The sequence below is a fragment of the Bos taurus genome, unplaced genomic scaffold (assembly GCF_002263795.3).
Source record: "Bos taurus isolate L1 Dominette 01449 registration number 42190680 breed Hereford unplaced genomic scaffold, ARS-UCD2.0 Leftover_ScbfJmS_2273, whole genome shotgun sequence".
Classification (NCBI taxonomy): Eukaryota; Metazoa; Chordata; class Mammalia; order Artiodactyla; family Bovidae; genus Bos; species Bos taurus.
Window position 1 is genome coordinate 1 of NW_020191350.1, and position 6,184 is coordinate 6,184.

The following is a 6,184-nucleotide window of genomic DNA, read 5'->3' on the forward strand; positions in this document are numbered from 1 at the left end:
GCCGAGCCTCTGTCCCGGGTCCCAGCCCAGGCCGAGGCTGATTTCCGTCCCACAGGGGCCGCAGACCCAGGGCCCGAGGACAGGGGCCCGCAGAGCAGGTAACCCCGCCCCACACCCCAGAGCCCCCCACAGCACCCCACCTTCTCCCCCTGACACAGTGTCTCCTCCTCAGCTCCAGCCCAGCCACAGACTCCCAGGACCAGGCCATCTGTGAGCAGGAGAGGCGGTGCCCCCGGGGGTCACTGAGACTTCTGGAGGCAGTGGGGGGGACACTCAGAAGGGGGGGTACCGGGGCTGGGGACTGAAACCCCACACAGCACTCCCCCAGGTGCAGGGTAGGGAGGGTGCAGAGAGACCTCTGGAGGCCGTGGGGGGGATGCTCAGAAGGGTGGGGAGCACACAGCACCCACCGGGATGCAGGGCGGGGGCTCCAGCCCTGAGGCTCTCGAACCCGCCCAGCAGTGCCCTCTGCTCTGCTGCAGATGCTGCCGTGAGCGACACACACTCTGAGGTGGGGCTGCAGCTGGACCATCGGGTGAGACCCTTGCTCCCATTTGGCCACCACAGACCTCCTGTTGCCAAACTCAGCCAAGCGCACGAGCGGCGCCGCTGTGCTCACACCCAGCTCCAGCCTCGCCCCACCCCTTCCCGATCCCTTGGTGCTTGACCCACTCCCCTTGCCTATGATTCATGGCCCCTCCTTCGGGGCGCCTTTCTCAGCTCCGTGTCCTCTGGCTAACCTTCTGGTGTAGGGGTGCAGCCCCAGGTCTCATGAGGATGCGTGCATCAGTGGATGGCCCACACGGCCCAGCCCCCCTCCTTCACCCCCCAGCAAAGGGCGCGGGAGAGCGGGCGCCACCCCCCAGGTCCTGCAGGTACGGCAGGCGCTCAGCTCGTGGTGAGAGGGGCCCCACGCCAACAAGCTGGCGAGTCCCAGAATGCAAGGTGCTGACAAGGAAAGTAAATCAAGAGACGGGACTGGGCGCTCCGGGCGGGCACACTTGGTAGGAAGGTCCTGAGGTGGAAGGGACGTGCTTTAGCAGGAAGATGGCTGTGTGCCAGGCCAGATGAGCAAGAGGTCCGGGCTCAGACAGAAACCAGGGCTGCACAGAGCACCCAAGGCTCCCGGGTGACAGGAGGCCCCTGGAGTTTCCATCAGGAGAGAGAGCTGACCTGGCCCGAGGTTCCAAACCTCCTCTGGGCACAGCAGGGAGCTGGCTGGAGGAGGGCGGCGGACCCAGGAGGCACCTGTCCTGCTCACTGTCTCCCTCCAGTACAACAGGAGGCAGGCCCCCAGGAGGCCCCAAGATCACTAAGGCGGGAGGCGCCCCCTCTGTCCTCCCAGTCGGGGGATTCTGGGAAGGATGGACTGACGCACAGCAGATGGGTCCCTCCTCTCCAGGCCCCCAGGTGCCCCATCTCACACACCTTCCCCTCTGCAGGCTGCCACATCTGAAGCCCCCCAGGACGTGACCTACGCCCAAGTAAACCACTCAACCGTCAGAAGGGGGACGACCACACCCCTGGCTCCCCCGTCAGGGGAGCCCCCAGCAGAGCCCAGTGAGTACGCTACTCTCGCCATTCGCTAGCCAAGGAAGGACCCGACCCCAGGCTCCCGGGACAGATATCAGACCCCAGGAGGCACGTGAGTTGCCAGCAGTGGACACCACCTAACCAAAAGCAGCAGTACCTGGGCTCCTAACAGACCACCAGGAGCCCCAGGGACCCTTTCAGGTCAACTGGTTCTACCCTCAGAAACAGCATCCTGGACCCGGTGGCCCAGTGGTTAAGAGTCTGCCAGCCAATGCAGGGGACATGGGTCTGATCCACTTGCTGCCAGACAGCTGAGCCTAGGGGCGCTGCAGCTGCCGAAGCCCTGGTGCCCAGAGCTTCCTCTGAAGCTCTGGTGTTCCTCGAGGGGAGCCAGTGGGTGCGCAGGCCGTGCACAGCCAGGCAGCAGCCTCCACTCGCTGCAACAGAGAGAGCCCACTCGCAGCAGGGAAGACCCAGCACAGCCACAAATAAACAGATTACTAAAAAAACTGAAAGGCATGTTTCATTTCCTTAAAAAAGATAATTAATATCCTCATATTTTATAAAGAAGGCAACAGACTCTCAATTATCAGTGATTTTGAAAAAAGATCAGCACATTACTCCAAACGAAGGGAGGAACAGGGAAACAACAATGACAGGGGTAGCTACCACTGAGGACAAACAAGGAGAGGAAAATCAGAAAAGCCAGAAAGCTTTGTCCTCGAGGGCGTGGATCACCACTCAACATGCTAGGCACAAGGACAAGTCAGAAAGAGAGAAGGAGTTGCTTTACCGCCATCAGGACACGACGGCAGGTCCTTCAGACTTTAGAAAGGTAAACACCTCATAGAAGGACAGCTTCATGCTATTATAGTAGAAAATGTAGATGACACAGACCAAAAGCTCAAAAATAAAATTTATCAAAATTATGGACATAAGGATAAACAGAAAATCTGAATTGTCCTATATGTTAAAGTGAACTCTGAGTCCAGAGAGTTTCACAGGTGAGTGCATCTGAAACGTGGGCACTCATGAAACACACCACTCGTAACAACACCTACCAACTCGAGCTCACTACCAGCTTACGCAGAGAGGGGAGGAGGAAGGAAGGGCACACTCCACTAAACATTTCACTGTGCCAGAGAACCTGAGACCAAACGGTGACACGGAAACTACAAAATGGGAAAATCTCAGGAAGCTCTTTTTTCCCTGGTTTCTGTTTTCCTAAAACAACATTCACAAAGGGGATTCATCAGTAAATAAAATGGAACACATATCACGCACATGCACGTATTTTTTTTCAAGAATGTGTGGTTGGTTTCATCCACAAAAATCCATCAATACAATTCAAATATTAAAAGAAGAAATTTTAAAACATCATGATAACAGATGAAAAGTTTTCTGATAAAATACACCACCAATTTATAATGAAAAAGTCGTAAGTAGAAGGGAATTTCCTATCATGTATCAAAGCATCTTTTAAAACCTGCACTAGAAATCTATTTTTTATGTTTGTTTATTTATTCATTGTTGCTGTGTGGCTTTTCTCCAGTTGCATGCGATTTGATCTCTGGTTTCTCTGCCTTTTCTAAAACCAGCTTGAACATCGGGAAGTTCACAGTTCATGTACTTTGAAGCCTGGCTTGGAGAATTTGGAGCACGTACTTTACCTAGCGTGTGAGATGTAGTGCAATTGTGTGGGAGTTTGAGCATTCTTTGGCATTTGCCTTTCTTTGGATTGGAATGAAAACTGACCTTTTCCAGTCCTGTGGCCAACTGCTTGAGTTTTCCAACTTTGCTGGCATATCGAGTGTAGCACTTTCACAGCATCATCTTTCATCTTTCAGAATTTGAAATAGCTCACTGGAATTCCATCATCTCCACTAGCTTTATTCAAAGTGATGCTTCCTAAGGCCCACTTGACTTCGCATTCCAGGATGTGTGGCTCTAGGTGAGTGATCACACCATTGTGATTATGTGGGTCATGAAGATCTGTTTTGTACAGTTCTTTCTGTGTATTCTTGCCACGCTCTTAATATCTTCTGCTCTGGTTAGGTCCATACGCATTTCTGTCCTTTATCGTGGCCCATCTTTGCATGAAGTGTGTCCCTGGTATCTCTCATTTTTCTTGAAGAGATCTCTAGTCTTTCCCATTCTGTTGTTTTCCTCTATTTGTTTGCACTGATTGCTGAGGGAAGCTTTTTTAGATCTCCTTGCTATTCTTGGAACTTTGCATTCAGATGGGAATATCTTTCCTTTTCTCCTTTGCTTTTCACTTCTCTTCTTTTCACAGCTATATGTAAGGCCTCCTCAGACAGCCATTTTTTGCATTTCTTTTCCATGGGGATAGTCTTGATCCTGCTCCTGTACAAAGTCACAAACCTCAGTCCAGAATTCATCAGGCACTCTATCAGATCTAGTCCCTTAAATCTATTTCTCACTTCCACTGTATAATCATAAGGGATTTGATTTAGGTCATACCTGAATGGTCTAGTGGTTTTCCCTACTTTCTTCAATTTAAGTCTGAATTTGGTAATAAGGAGTTCATGATCTGAGCCACAGTCAGCTCCTGGTCATGTTTTTACTGACTGTATAGAGCTTCTCCATCTTTGGCTGTGAAGAATATAATCAATCTGATTTGGTGTTGACCATCTGGTGATGTCCATGTGTAGAGTCTTCTCTTGTGTTGTTGGAAGAGGGTGTTTGCTAGACCAGTGCGTTCTCTTGGCAACACTCTATTAGCCTTTGCCCTGCTTCATTCTGTACTCCAAGGCCAAATTTGCCTGTTACTCCAGGAGTTTCTTGACATCCTATATTTGCATTCCAGTCCCCTATAATGAAAAGGACATATTTTGGGGGGTGTTAGTTCTAAAAGGTCTTGTAGGTCTTCATAGAATCGTTGAGCTTCTTCAGCGTTACTTGTTGGAACATAGACTTGGATTCCTGTGATACTGAATGGTTTGCCTTGGAAACGAACAGAGATTATTCTGTCAATTTTGAGATTGCATCCTAGTACTGCATTTCGGACTCTCTTGTTGATCATGATGGCTACTCCATTTCTTCTAAGGGATTCCTGCCCATAGTAGTAGATATAATGGTCATCTGAGTTAGATGACCAGTCCCCTTTAGTTCGCTGATTCCCGAGAATGTCGACGTTCACCTCTTGCCATCTCCTATTTGACCACTTCCAAATTGCCTTGATTCATGGACCTAACATTCGAGGTTCCTATGCAATATGGCTCTTTACAGCATCAATTTGTCAATTATACACAGTAAAGTTGAAAAGGTTTTCTTTCATTTAATTACACTAGGCACATTGGGGAGTTATTCCAGTTGCTCATTTTAGGCACTTGAATTCTCGTGCTTAAAATACGTATTTAATTTTTATTTTCTGAACCCGTATCACATTCTCCTCCTCCTTTACAAAAGACAAAGTTCTAACGGTGCTTCACCTGAACTCTGGGTACCATATACACGTGTGTGGGCATGTGCACGGCCTCTGTTCCATGCACACGTGTGGTGGTGTTTCTGCGTGCAAAGTGTGTGCTGGTGTACTTTTTCCAAAGCTCATTTTTGCCATGCATTCCTCTCTGTTGCATCTCACTGTCTCTCTGCCATCTCTTAGTATCCCTTTCTGTGTGAAAACAGTCAGTATCTAAGAACTTGCACTCTGGAAATGCCTTCTCTCACCCTCATTCTCTTTTTAAACAAGTTGCTTGAGAACACTCTATTTGGAATCCAAGCGTGTGACTCAAGTAGTAGGAGAGGAAAACGCTTGTTTAGGTTAAGGGGCCCCATGCCCCCCAGAGCCCACCTCCTGTCTCTATGGACCTGGCGGGTTGAGGCTGAGGCACGGCACACACGGGAGGCTGAACCTCCTGGAAAGCTGGGGATGGTGCTCTGCATGAAGCTCTCACTCTGCCCCTTGCAAGTACTCTGACTCAGGGGAACTCCTCCTGGTTAATTCCTGACGGCATGGCTCCAGTAATCCATAGCGCCCCCTTTTGGTAGGGGGCAGTCTGCTCCCTGTGGGCTGGTCATTCTCTTGATAATCTGTGTTTTCCACAGGAAGTAGTTTCAGGACATTTTTAGGGCCTCAGTCCAGTCCGCCTTGATTTTCCTTTTTTTATTTGAAATTTACTTAAAAGAGAATTACTGTTTCAAATTGTATAATTCAGCGCGAAATAATTTTTAAATTTAACCTGCAGTTTCTCAGTTTACTATGAAAGGTCAAGATACAGATGTTACTTCCATTTATTTTTACAAATATGTAGTTAATTAACCTATTGTTGACGTCGCTGCCCACACAGGCTCTCCGTTGCAGGGTGTGGGGTCTTTAGCTCAAGTGTGCCGTGTCTGGATCCCTGGCCGCTGATCCCGCCCAGGCCCCTAAGTATGAGCACCGAGTCTCAGTCAGGAGCCCAGCAGGGCGGCCCTCAGGTGTCACGTGCACATGCATGAGTCCCAGCCCTTCGCAGGTCGGTTTCCTCAGTAAAGGAGGCTCCGTTATTTGCTTCCTCAGCCGTTGCTGTCTGTCGTGAGCGTCTTCCCGTCTGACACTTACGACAGATACCACACTGGCCCTCAGCACAGGCCCGCCTCTCCTGAATCTCCCTGTCTGCACTCTGTGCTGCACTCTGGACCATTTCTC

At 50.0% G+C, this 6,184-nt stretch overlaps 1 long non-coding RNA gene across 1 annotated transcript; it reads left to right on the forward strand.

Moving 5' to 3' along the window:
- The first annotated feature begins 25 nt into the window (after nt 1-25).
- On the forward strand, nt 26-1,768 carry LOC112445653 (uncharacterized). The gene is made up of 4 exons (XR_003033736.2): nt 26-98; nt 173-210; nt 483-535; nt 1,443-1,768. It is a non-coding gene; the product is annotated as an uncharacterized lncRNA (long non-coding RNA).
- Nucleotides 1,769-6,184: the final 4,416 nt, after the last annotated feature.